General features: G+C 42.8%; 1 long non-coding RNA gene across 1 annotated transcript in view; it reads left to right on the forward strand.

Annotated features, from left to right (window-relative positions):
• The first annotated feature begins 4,541 nt into the window (after window positions 1-4,541).
• Window positions 4,542-13,330, forward strand: part of LOC109297704 — a 27,197-nt gene continuing 18,408 nt past the window's right edge. Inside the window, exons 1-2 of the long non-coding RNA XR_002097395.1 lie at window positions 4,542-4,636; window positions 9,824-9,988. This is a non-coding gene — a long non-coding RNA (uncharacterized LOC109297704). The remainder of the gene's footprint in view (window positions 4,637-9,823; window positions 9,989-13,330) is intronic.

Genomic DNA, 13,330 nt, shown 5'->3' on the forward strand with positions numbered 1-13,330 from the left:
GCTGGCTGGCTTTTGCTGTCCAGTTCAGGCCCAACCAAGATAGGCCTGACCTTTCCTTCAAGTTCTTTTGAAGTTTTCTTCCCAGCAGAGCTAGGATTGGGACTAGGAATTTTGGGGTGCATTATGCTGACAAAATCCGCAGGTAACCCCTCAAAGCCACCACATGGAAGTGGAAGTCAGCACTTTACCACTTCTCCAGGAGCAATGGAGCCCCTTGCAACACAGAAGAACCCACATTTTCAAGCAGCTCCCTGTGGCAGTCAACCCAGGGAGCAGTTCATACGACTCTCCAGTGTGGGACCCCCTCTCCAGCCCATTGCTGAAGGGCAAGTATGGGGATGCAGACCCCCAGAACTACCCATTGGGAGCCCCAAGTCCAAGACTGCCTGGGCATGGGTGACACCTCCCCAAGAGGGTGCCACCTATAGACCTTGCCTTGCAATAAATTTAGGTGTTTGTGTTTACACTGCTTGCGAGGAGGGGGTTTTGTTTATACAGAAAATTTAGTGTTTCTAGATTTCTGGGTGGTGGGCTTGAGCCACTGGTATAATTTATGGGGTACCCTGAAATGTGAACCTGGCTCTTTTTGCTGCTGACCAGTATCTGACAGAAGGGTTACATGCATATTTTGGTTTCTCTATATTGGACCGTTTATGGAAATCTTCCTTTCCACTTCCATTTCATATGCACTCAAAAACTGCTTCTCTTCCAAGCTGTTTATCTGGGGCTCCCTCTGGTCCTGCAGAATCGTTCAGATAAAAGATACGTATTCCCACACCATAAACAAGCAGAGAAAATATTCTTAGTGTCCTGGAAAAGTTTCTGCTCTCCCTCAACAGATGTCGACTCAAATGAGAAGGTCATGACTGCCAGCAAGAGGTTGCCCGAGATGGTAAGTGTCAATATTTTTGAAAGTCTGTTATCACACCCCATAATAAAAAGTTGCTATTTACATTGAAAAAAAAGCATTAACAAAAATGTTGGCATTCTTGATCTTCATTTGTAAAACACAATGGTATATTACTTAGGTGGTTGTTTCTGCTAATTAGAGCTGTGCAAATAAAACGTTATGAATTTTAAAATGTTTCTGTCTTTGAAAGGATCACAGACTTCAAGAATGTATTCAGTATTTGAAATAACTAACAAAATGATTTCTGCAGACATTTCTTAGCCTAGAGATTGTACGCAAACAACTAGTGATAAAAATTCAATATTCAAAATATGTTTGCTGGATAACAGAGTTAGTTTCTCTGCTCTAATCAGGTAAGTGGAAATCTATTTTAAGAGCTTCTGGTGTGAAGTAGCATTCTTTCTTTGTAGTCTTCAAAATTAGCTTAAATTTTGTTATTTCGCCAAATATATCTGACAGTAAATGTATTAATTAATTGGTCAGAAAAGTCACTGAAAACAGACAAAAAAATACATGAATGCAACTGAATTAACTTTTCAAAAAACTCTTCCTAGATCATTTTCACAGCTGTGCTTCAAACTGTACATTTTCAATAAAAAGTAGAAAAAATAAGACTAGCAATTATAAGCAAAAATCCTAAGTTAAACCTCCCCTTCTGTATACACATATGCAAACTTGATTGCAACATAATATTTGCCACAATGCTGTATGTCTGATAACTTACATAAGGAAAAAACAATAATTTTCTATATATGTTTCTGGGAAAGCAATGAAGATTTCCAGTATCGCCTTTATCTGGTTGATAATCAGGTTATAGAAGACTTTAAGTTACAAGTTGACAAGTCACTTTTTGTGGATGTGCACAAGTACATATTTTTATACAACTTAAAAGGACATTTGAAGGATATTATATATTTACAGAAGAAAAAAGCATAAAGTATATTCTGCACATTAAATCTGTCAGTAGCTACTGCACAAGAAATAAGAAAGGAATGCTATCTGTGGAAAGAAGAATCTTGGTTTTCATGGATCACAACCAACCCTGTTTTTTTATTCTGGGGATTCTCTATTGGAAAGTTGACATTCAGTCTCTGAATTTCTAATAGTAGGAGCTGCCTAGTGCCAATTTTGTCTTGTGAGAGGAAATAGGTTATAGTTAAAACAGTGGAATATTTTATGCATGGGAAAGGTTTTTAAATAGTTTAAATATCAGAGATCCTGCATAGCTGGAAGGAAAAAATTAATGGAATGTCTTCCAATGCGTTCTTCAGTTTTTAATTTTATGGAGGACAACAATGCTGGAAAAATTAGGGACTTTGGGGGGGGAAATTACACTCAGGTGAAACAGAATTCTGCCCTAAATTCTTCAGAAGCAGCTACTGTCTAGTAAAGCTACTTTTTGATCATAGGGGTTGAACTCTGATGGAGTTTTTAACTGTTCCAATATTCAGGAGATTTGCTTAGTTCCTATAACTCCTTGTACCATGGGTGGTTCTGTGGTCATTCAGAATCTAGGAGTCTGACAGAGCTTTGCTTCATTCAGTGTCTCAATTCTAATTGTTTAGTATTGTATAGCATGAGTCTCTATTTAACATAGCAAACAGTTCCAGTAGATACCTGCCAAACTTCCTAAAGAAGGATAGTTGCCTACACCATGTCCCTCATTGTCAGAAGTCCTAAATTGTCATATTCCAGTAAAGTCAACTGGAGCTGTACTTGCTCAGCAATTCTGAAATTCAAGGCCAGACCACCTTGAGTAAGACATCCAGTTCTTCTGACAATGCAAATCAATGGCTATTTGAGTTTTAAGATCTCTAACATGCTGTAGAAATGGAAAAAAAACAGTTTTACGAGATGATGTTTTACAGCCATTCCAGGGTGACATTAAATCTGTGTGATGCTAACACTATTACATGGCACTCTAATGTCCAGTGTGAGGTATGACCTTCTGGTGGGTTGGCTTGCTATGTGTTTTCAGATTTTCCTTTTCTGTTTTGACAGAATTATTCTTTGCATTTAAATCGTAACACTTCAAATATTGCCCTGATCTACTTAATGACTGCTACTGGAGATAAAAGATAAAGGAGATAAAAGGGCATAAAGTTGTTTCGTGGGAGAACAAAGCACATATGTTGTTACCTTCCAATGAGCCAGACAAAAATCCTGCATTCTGCAGACATTCCTATAGAGACAGGTGACTCACAGCTGAATACACACAACTATCAAAACGTTATTTCAGACAGAGATATTTAGTTCCCCTAGTGCTGTCAGGAGAAAAATAGTGCAGTCATTGCTTTTCTACTCCTTTTCCAGGGTTTGTTTTTGTTTAAAGGACACGATCACTGCACTGTTTTCTTTGCCATATTACCAGTGGGGTACGTTGGCATGGGCAAGTAGAGAAACAGCCCCAGGCACTGATTTGGGAGGGTAGGGAAAGGGTGTGCAAGAATGGTTACCACAGCCACTACTACTGCTGGTGGCCCAGTCACCACTGTAGCCAGGGTGCAGAAACTGCTTGCTTTGCCTTTGTGGGCTGCAGTAGAAGGGCAGAAAGAAGGATGAACCAATGCCTGGGACACTGAACTGGACTCAGTTCCATAGTCCAGCATAGATTTCCTGGAACGAATCACTTAGGAACTCTTCCTAAAGAGTATTGCTTTTGTGTGCAAGCTGCTCCCCAAGTCCTGCTTGTACATGCCAAAACTGGAAAAGACACAGGAGAGCAGCTCCAGAAGCATCCCCTGCCACTGTTTGCAAGTTCAGTAGAGAGATCTCAAGAGTGAGAGAGAGAGAGAGAGAGAGAGTGTGTGTGTGTGTGTGTGTAGGGGGGTTGTTTTCAGAATAGCTCCCCCACCTCATTTTCCAGGTTTGGTGCACACATCGGAGTGGGTGTGTGGGGTGTCTCTATAGCACTGCTATTCAGAATTGCCAGGGACAAGGTGCAACCTTAAGTTCCTGTGGAAGACTGGGAACTAACAGAGGCTTCCACACCACAGAGCACCTGTGAGGAAAAACTCCTTAGTGATACAAGGTGCTCTGACAATGGGGAGCACATACCATTTATAAATGACTGAAATTGCACAAAAGCTGTTTTTGACCATAGCAACACTCTTGTATTTTTTGGCAGATTCAGATGTAATCAAAAGAAAGGCAGAAATGCAGATGTGCAAGAAAATGTAAACAAAAATGGGATGTGGCAGGGAGGGGAAAATAGCAAGACTATTCAACACTCAATAAACATTTTGAAAGGTTTACTTTGGCCATTAAAAATAGGTTTGTATCAATTCTTAAATTTTATCTTAATCAGTCACTCTAATCCTAAATTAAAGAAATTATTCATTTCCAATTTCTTGTCTAGCCTGTGGCAGGTATATAAATATAATTTATACCATATCATTCAACATTTTAAGCTCTCACACAAGAGAAGAAAAAGAGGGCTATCAGCTTTTGCCTCAAGTGAAAAGACAATTGTGAGAAATGCCATTAAAGCTGCCAGAAACTATGTTTAATAATTGGGCAAATTGGGAAGAAGCTGCAGGAAAAAACCCCTGCAAGTTCCACTAAGTGAGCTAATAATAAATGTCAGTGTCTTGGCTGGTGAGGGATTATGTGTTGTTTCACTAGGTCATTACTGGAGCTGTGCAGAGAAGCAAAAGAGAATTCACATGATGCATTGGAACACATTGTACTATAGCATATTGGTAGATGTTCTGAGAGGGGAGAAAGGTACAATCTTCTTACCAAGTTCCTGTTTCATAGACTGTAAGGCCAGAAAGGACCGTTATCTAGCCTGACCATCTGTTTAACAAGGGCCAGTGTTTTTTACCATTAATTCCTGCATCAACCCCTGATCTAGAAAACAAGCTGGTGCATACTATTTAGAAAGCAATTTTGTCTTGATTTAAAGACCACAAATAATGGAGAATACCTCCATCCCTTGATAAATTGTCCCAGCAGCAGCTAACTGCCCTCATGGGTATCCTGGTTACCTCTCTGAATTTATCTAGCTTCAGTTTCCAGGCATATCTTGTTATGTCTTCGTCTGCTAGATTAAAGGGTCCTCTCCTATCAGAAAATTGTTTCTCCAGGTAGCTACTTGTATTCGGTGATCAAGTCACATCTTAACCTTCTCATTGACAAGCTAAAGAGTTTCCTAAATTTTTCATTACAAAGCAGGCTGGCCAGACTTCAGATTATTCTTTTCTGGACCATTTCCAATTTGTCACAGTATTCCAGTGATTCGCATTAATGCCTTATTCAGAGGTAAAATCACAACCCTACTCATATTCGATATTACCTTGCTTGTACATCTAACAACTGCAATTGCTGTCAGTCACGGCATCACAGCAGGAGGAAATGTTCAGCTGATTACCCCTCTCCCTACCCCACACCATGCCACATACGCTATTGAATCTTTTTCAGAGTTTTTCCAGGATATAGCCACTGCTATCCTGTGTCACCTCCATTTGTTTTTTCTAGATGTGAAACTTTGCATTTGGAAATAAACAGTAACACTGAGTGTTCAGCAATCAGTCCCTGCCATTCAGATTTAAATAAACTTCCTTTCAGGCACTAATTGCCTGCTTTGCACTTCACTATAATAATAATGAATAATGATTTATATGATATTATTTCTGAAAGTCTTAGGATCCCAGACCCATTGTGCTAAGCTCTCTGCAAACACAACAGCCGATAATCTAAGGCCCCACATTCTATAGCCTTTGCCATATAGGAAGAGCCTTATTGTTTACACTGAGGGTGTGGACAGAAGTGACAATTTTTGCCTGATCTGGCCCCTGAGAGCTCTCTGCAGTCATGACCAAACAGAAGTGCACAGTTCCAAAGCACTTGAAAAGGGCCCAATCCTGTTAAAATCTGAACCCTCATTGCATGAGCGTTCAGATGTAGACGTTTCAAAACATAGTGCCTTCAATAACTTGTGTCTGCCTCCCTCCCAGCCTCAAGCTATTTGCAGAATGGGAGGGGAGAAAGGGAGCGAAGGGAGTTTGGTCTAGGGTTTTTTCAGCTGATGCTGGAGAAGAGAGAGAGAGAGAGTGTGTGTGTGTGTGTGTGAGTGTGTGAGTCTGTGTGTGTGTGTGTGTGTGTGTGTGCACGCGCACAGCGGGGGGGCTCCTATCCACCCACCCCACCCTCCAGTGATGGCTAGGAACCCCCACCTGCCCCCAGCTCAATGCAAACTTCTCGTTGGTCCGGGGGATTGTTGCAACTTAGAATGTTTCCTGAGTTACAGGAGGAAGCTGCTCTTCTGTTTGCACCCTGAAGCCATCAGAGCTCTGTCCACATAGAGCAATATGCAGGATCAAGGACATATACCCCACTGCTACACAAGATTTTGCATGAGAGTTTGCATGTCATTAAGCTCAATAGGACAACTGATATGTGTGAGGTCATGCCCTGGTACTTCAACTGGACCTGCAGAAACCTGGAGCCTTGCACTTGGATTTGCCACCTGTTCTATGCAGGTGAACCCCTGGCTATCTTCACTAGAGCTTTATCCAGGTAGAGATCTGCCTGTGCAAAGCAGATTATAGGACAGAAGCATGAGTCAATAAGGAGAAGCTGGACATCCAGAGCAGTTCTTCTAACCATCCAAATTACCAGTGCAGATGAAGAGCCCTTGCCAAATGAATAACATTTGGAAAGGGAAATTAAAAAAGATCCCCATGGATTAAAAACGATCCCCAGCCAGCAGTTATGAAAAACAGTTGTCAGCTGAGTGACCTATCAGGGCAAAAATTCCTCTCTCCAGATAGGTACTAGTTCAAACTTCATTGAAATCAGAACAATTAAAATCTTTCCGCTGCCCTTAATGGATTTTGGATCAGGCCCTGAATTAAATGTTCATTATATTTTAACCTGAAAATTTGTAAGCAATACAAACCTTTTTAAATATACTGTAAGACAGTATTGTATTTCTTTTAATACAGTATGATGATTTGTTGCAAACCTCAGCAGTGGTTGGTCAATTCATTAAAATAAATATAGCAGGGAGAACCCGAAAAACAGTCATTGTGCACAGTACTACTCACAAAACATGGTAGTTTGCTGTCCCACCTAGCAGTAGTAGAGCAGTCATGATCTATACCAGTCTAAATCCTGGTATGGGACAAAAGATCATGAGGTATCAGGACTACAGCAGTTCTATTGCACTGAAGGCCTGAATCTGGAATAAAATAGTTATATTATATCTTAACATAACAGTTGTGAAAAAATGAGCAGCGTTTCAAATGACCATATACTTCAGTTATATGAAAAATGCACTTACGTGAAATTTGTGATAGAAAAGTCACAATGGTTTCCAAAGGGCAAAAATCCACTCAAACCTACCAGATCGTTAGGGTAGGGTGATTTCCAAGGCCAGCTCCACACAAGGGAGTAATGTGGCATATCTGTCCCCCTGACTCTTCAGCTTAAATGATCAGTTGCCCATTTACAGATGGGTAGATGGAAAGGTGGGGTGGAGGGGGAGACCTTTGGCACAACTCCATGTCATAATTTAGAACATGGCCACGATACCCCTATGCTATGTCTGAGACATTCCAAAGCAGTACAGCCTGCCCACTCACTCCCACCCACTCTATACCAAATCCTGGAAATGAAGTTGTGTTACTTCCTTAGAGGGGCCTTGTGTGCATTCTGATGAGAATGCCCGAGAGGGAAAGAGACCAAGAGCAGCACTGGGGACACATGCAGAGCCATCCTGAGCTAGCTATCCAGCCTCATTTCCCAGATTTGATGTGCACTGAGCGGGCAGGCATGTATCTTGGCACTGGTTTCCAATGTGGCATGGAAGCAGAGCAGACAATTCCTTAATCTACCTCTGGAGCCATAGTGAGGCACCAGAACCACTATGATTATACTGCATGTAAAATGCTCACACTTTTATACATACCACATAAATCATCTTCTGACTAATATTTCCAATTTACCAGTAATAGCTCCATACCAGGAAATTAATGGCCCTAGCTATATTACTGAGCATTTATTATGCATATACACAGTGTATTTTATAAAAGCTTGCTCCACAGCCCACCAGAGTCAATGAAGGGACTCCCATTGACATGAATGCATTTTTGGATTGTGTCCTAATTGCAGTGTCTCCTGTCCTGACTCACTTCCAAACAGATCTGTCTGCATTCCACCACTACATATTTCACTGTAGAAAATTTCTATTATAATATATTAACAACCCAAAGCTGCAAGTCGAAACTCTTTCAGGTTTTTTTTTCCATTTGCTGCTAAGAAAACTATTCTGTGTGGAAGCAATTAATGTCATCCAAAGCCTAAAATGAAAATTGCAGATTATCCCACTCAAGCTCCACAGACTGGGAATTTCCTTATAACACCCTTTTTTAAAATTTTTTTAAAGGGACAGTGTTCTGACAACAGATTTCCTTTCTCTATTTTGACGTAACAGTGCTTCAGGATAATGACTTATAAAATCATTATGGTAGCACTGTCAACATTTCAGCCACATAGTAAGCAGCATTTTATGTCAATAAGAGGAAGATAATGTCCTCCTTCTACTTCTCCTCCCTTCCCTAAATTCTTACTTCTTTTGTTGATGGTCTGTGTTACAACAGGTCTGAGAAACCCCAGCTGGGATTGTCCCATGCCTAGCACAATGGGGCGGAGGTGTGTGTTTTCAAATCCTTTCAGGTGGTCATAGCACCACATTAATTTTACCCCAACTGCCTATCAACCCCAACTGGCTAGTTGATACTGGCCAGTGCTAGGGGAATGAATGCACTGATCACGTCTCTTCAGTGGAAAAACCATAATGTCTGTAGCAAAGGCATTCATGTCATAGCCCCTGTCAGCTTCCAATGAAGTTGCTAAATTCTGCTAAATACCTTGTTATCAACTTTTAATTTATGATAAGGACAGAAGCAGAAGAAGTATGAGTTGCAATAGTAATAGCAGTAGTAGTAATGGAACAAGAAGTAGGATGAGGAGCCAACATGATAAATAACTACCTGAAAACAGAGCAGTGACAGCAGACAGAGAAAAAAGAGGAACCTTGTTAGTTAAATGAAGCCATCTTCATCCTCCTGCCACACACCCAAAACCATGAGTCCACCATGATCTGTATTTAGTCAGGTGCCTCTCTATCCCCATGCTGTGCTTCTGTCCTGCTCCCTACCCTCTATGATGCTGAATCAGCTCCTGACTACACCAGATTAAAAAAAAATAATTTAATGTAAAAATGTATTTACTGAAAATTGAGCCTTGTACAACTATTCTAAAAAGTACATGATACATTTTGATCATGTGGGATTTTAATACAAAACTTCATAGCAAGTTTGGCACATTTTCCCACTAAAATCTTTTGAGGATTTTTATACCAACAAAGCTTAAAAGGGATTTTTTTCCCCCTGTCAATATTAATCTTAGGAAGATTTCCATAGAGCCATAACTCTTAAACCCTTTTTTTAAAACTAAATTCTTATCAATAAAATTCCTAAATTTACTGAGGTGTATAGTAGCAATATCCATAGCATAAGCGGGCAATGTACCAAAGAGCATGAATTACAGGGTCATGTAATATCACCACCTCCCACACCCCCACTGCAAAACAGCACTACTGACAAAGTGAACTATAAGTGTATCTTCAGGGGATATGAAATGAAAGTTTTGAGACAAAAGGTGCCTTTTCCCTGCTTTCTCAATAGATGGCCATGCCTTTCTAGTCATGCCATACTCCTGGAAGCACCATGTTGGTGATTAACAGCAACACGCATCTTGCAGTATTCTCCTTTGCCTTCAGAAATAGGTTATTTCTTTGCCTGCTATCTAGTTTCATGTATTAGGGCACATCCTCTACCAGTAGGATTGCCTATGGAGCCCAAGTCTTCATCAAAATCCTTTTCAGCTTCTTCCCTTTTTTTGCAGCACTGTTACCTGCAATGTTCAGACTGTCAGAGACGCCAGCATTAATCATTACCTAACAGCTAGTGAACTCCAGGGCAATGATAAAGAGAATGAAAAGGCAGGTCAAGGCCACCCTTGCAAATCCTGAGAGCTTGGCTCAAGAATGGAGAGAGTTGCTGGGGAAAGGTAAAGAGAACAGAGAGAACAAGGAAAAGGACTGGAAAAGTAGGAAGTGGGAATGATCCAGGCACTGTGTAGCTGACACTGTGTAGTTATGTTTTTGCCCAGGTAGATAAGGATCTCTCAGGGAATGAGTGGATCCTAACTGTTGCAAATGGAAATACAGTAGCTCATAGTAATCATGAACAGGCAAACATTACTGTTGGATAGCATGTTCTAAAGTTTTTGCTCACATTCTACCTCCAGCCTCACACGTGCAGTACCACACAGCGTGCACAGCATTTTCAAGGATCACCAGTCCCAGGCTATGTCCATTAGAGGATTTGCAGAAGAACAGAAGCTCCCTATGGGAATTCAGTTCCTTTGAACCCTTAAACCCAAATGCTAGGTTATTGTTCTGACCCTTGAGAGGAACCCCAAAGCAAAAATGCCTACTTCCTATGGCAGATAGTCTTCCCTTACATATGTTGATACTAAATTGGAGTTATTCTTTTCAATACCTTGCTGTTTGTACAGCTCAAAATGTTTACATGCAGGTAACTGTGCTGGGAGAAAAAGGAAGAAGTTTTTCATGTTTTGCATTTTTGCTACTCTTTGCTATGAGTACATATTATAGGTGATAAAGCCATGTTTTCTTATAAAGGAGTTTTATTTTCTCCTGTCATGCCAGCCAAGCATCTGTTGTTTGTTAAGTGTGTAACAGACCCTGCATGTAGACAACAGGCCTGCCTAGACCTGCAGGCCCAAGCATTCACATAGACCATGTGCTAAGAGTTTAAGATAGACAGTTTTTAAAATTCATGAAAGCACAGCAGGCATGCACAACAGACACCACAAGTCTGTCACACAGAAACCACCTCACAGCTGACTGACAGATACTGCATGAAGGCAACCAGGACATGGAAGAGCAGCACTCCAGAGTCAGAAACCTACAATTAACATATCAAACCCTAAAGGCCTTTTCCTCAAAAAGATTCAACAGGTACTTCAGATAGGGTGGCTCTGGGACTTATCATTTAGTCCTTGGCAAGCTCCCCCCACCCTGTCTGCCCCAGATGTTGTCCCGCACACAGCAGGCAGGTAGGCAGAACGTGAGGCAGGTAATGCTCAGGTGCCTCAAGCCTTCCACTTAACACCTACCACCTACCTCCTGTTGTGTCAAGCTAAATCCCACAACTGCCTAAGCAACCATTAAACAGTTCTTTTCTGTGATCCAGATGCCCAACGAAAGGCTTTGCCAATCCCAGTGGTCTTCAGGGGTAAAAGGAGGAACACCGATATGTTGAATGTCTATGTTAACTGCACTGGCATATCACCCTTTCTTTTAATATGACAAAACAGGTGAGAGTTTCTGAAAATACAGGTATCATCAATTTTTCAAGACCCACCCCCAGCCTGAATCATCCATAATAGTCAACTAAGCCATAACAGTCAACCAAGCACTGGAGAAGTACCCTTTTTTGTATACATAGACCTCTACTTATGAAACCCCTAGCCTGACAAAGAAGAGTAAGATGCATAGGTGCTGACTTTAATTTTTGCTGGGAGTGAGAGGGAGACCTAAGATGATGACTGTTTCCTCCCCCTCCAGCAATACGGCCAGAGCAGAGCTGAGCAGAGCCCAAGGCAGGGCAGGCGTGAAGGCAGGCTGGGGTCTCATGGCCTGGGAGCCCCTCCCCACCCTGCTGCCCTCACCCTGGGAGCCCCTCACCAGCCATGTCACCATGGCGAGGCACCCCCTACCTGCCTGGCAGAAGCGGGGGGACACAACTCCCCTCCCCCCCCACTGCTGCTGGGGGGGAGGGGAGGGGAGGGAGGGGGTGCCTCGCTATGGCAGTGTGGGCTCCCAGGTGGAGGGCAGCAAGGTGGGGAGCCCAGAGGCCACAGCAGGCATCCCATAATCATCCCTTCCCCATGCACAAATCGGGGGGGGGGGTTGCCCCCCCACAACCCCATCCCCAGGAGTGTGCACCGTGACAGGGAGATGCCTTCTCCCACCCCTGGACAAGTTCCCTATGACTCTGTCCCACTTGCTGCCCTAGACCCAGGCCCTATGTACTGCTCTGGCTGGGAAGTGCCCCCAGCCCCACTCCCCCCTTACCAAACAGGCCTTAATCTGCCCCCCACTCCATAAACTTATCTGCAGGCAGCTGGGAGAGCTGCTCTCCACCACTGCCTGGGGCTGTATTCTTGGCCATGTGGATGCACATGGCATCTCCTGTGCGCCACTCCCCACAGCTCCTTGCAGCTAGCCTGCAAGGGGAAACCTGCCATTTCCCATGTTTTTCCATGGTGAACAGAAAGCCTGGATACACAATAAAGGGAATCTAAGACAAATGCTGTCCTGGAGCCATGCAGCCTGGGACTGGGACCAGGACTTGATGGGACTGTCATGCCCAATTAGGGATGGGTGGTCATCCTATCCTCTTCCCAAGGGGGCTAGGGCCATCGGGCCCACACATATGTATTCAGCGTTTGTGGGAAGATGGATTCCATCCAGTGGACCAATGAAAGACTGGCACGACTCATGTATGTAAAGCCATCAGTAACCTTCCCAGCTCAACTGACCAACTTACACAAGATTAGTGTACTACCTGAGTAACTGAGCATGGTGTGCTTCCAGTTGTCAATGAATGAATGTATCCAAATGGATAAGAAAACTCTCAAACTGGTATGCTGCCTTTATGTCTCTTGGCAAGCATCAGGCACATCCTGAGGAAAGCATCTCTTGTTAACCTGAGGCTCTGCAGCCACTCCCAATCATCTCAGTTTTTAAGTACAATCCTCTCCTACTAGTCCATGCTTGTTTTTGAGGCCAGACTGAAACTCTTCAAAGAAAAAACAGTAATTATAATTTATTCTTCCAAGCTACTAGATGTGCAGTAATTAATCTAGTAAGAAAGACCCATTTTAGCTGCATGCAATGAATCCCCTGAGCAATCAACCATCAGCAAAGAAGAGTGTGCTGAATCTGTTAAGTGTGATTTTTCTACTTCCCCTTTCCTCTTGGTCAGGACAGATTTTGTGGCCACAGGAGCAGAGATAGATCCAGAGGGGGTGCAATGGCATGACCGTGTCCCTTTCTCTGACCATGAAGCAGAAGCAGCAGCCTGAAAAATGTAAATATTCACCTCTCCCTCCCTGCTGTGCTCAGAAACATGTCTCCCACTTCTCCACCCTTCTCCCCTGCTCCACCTGCCACTGCCAGGGCCATTGCTGTTTCTGGGGATGAGGGGAGCTCCTATTCCATGCCAGCCAGGCTGTGCAGGGGCTGGGCTCCGCCTTGGACTCCTGTAGTAGGGACAACAGGTGGGAAGGGGTTTCTCTTCCATGCCTGTTCCCCCTGGG

Source organism: Gavialis gangeticus, unplaced genomic scaffold (assembly GCF_001723915.1).
Source record: "Gavialis gangeticus isolate Ggan-Ray unplaced genomic scaffold, GavGan_comp1, whole genome shotgun sequence".
Lineage (NCBI taxonomy): Eukaryota > Metazoa > Chordata > Crocodylia > Gavialidae > Gavialis > Gavialis gangeticus.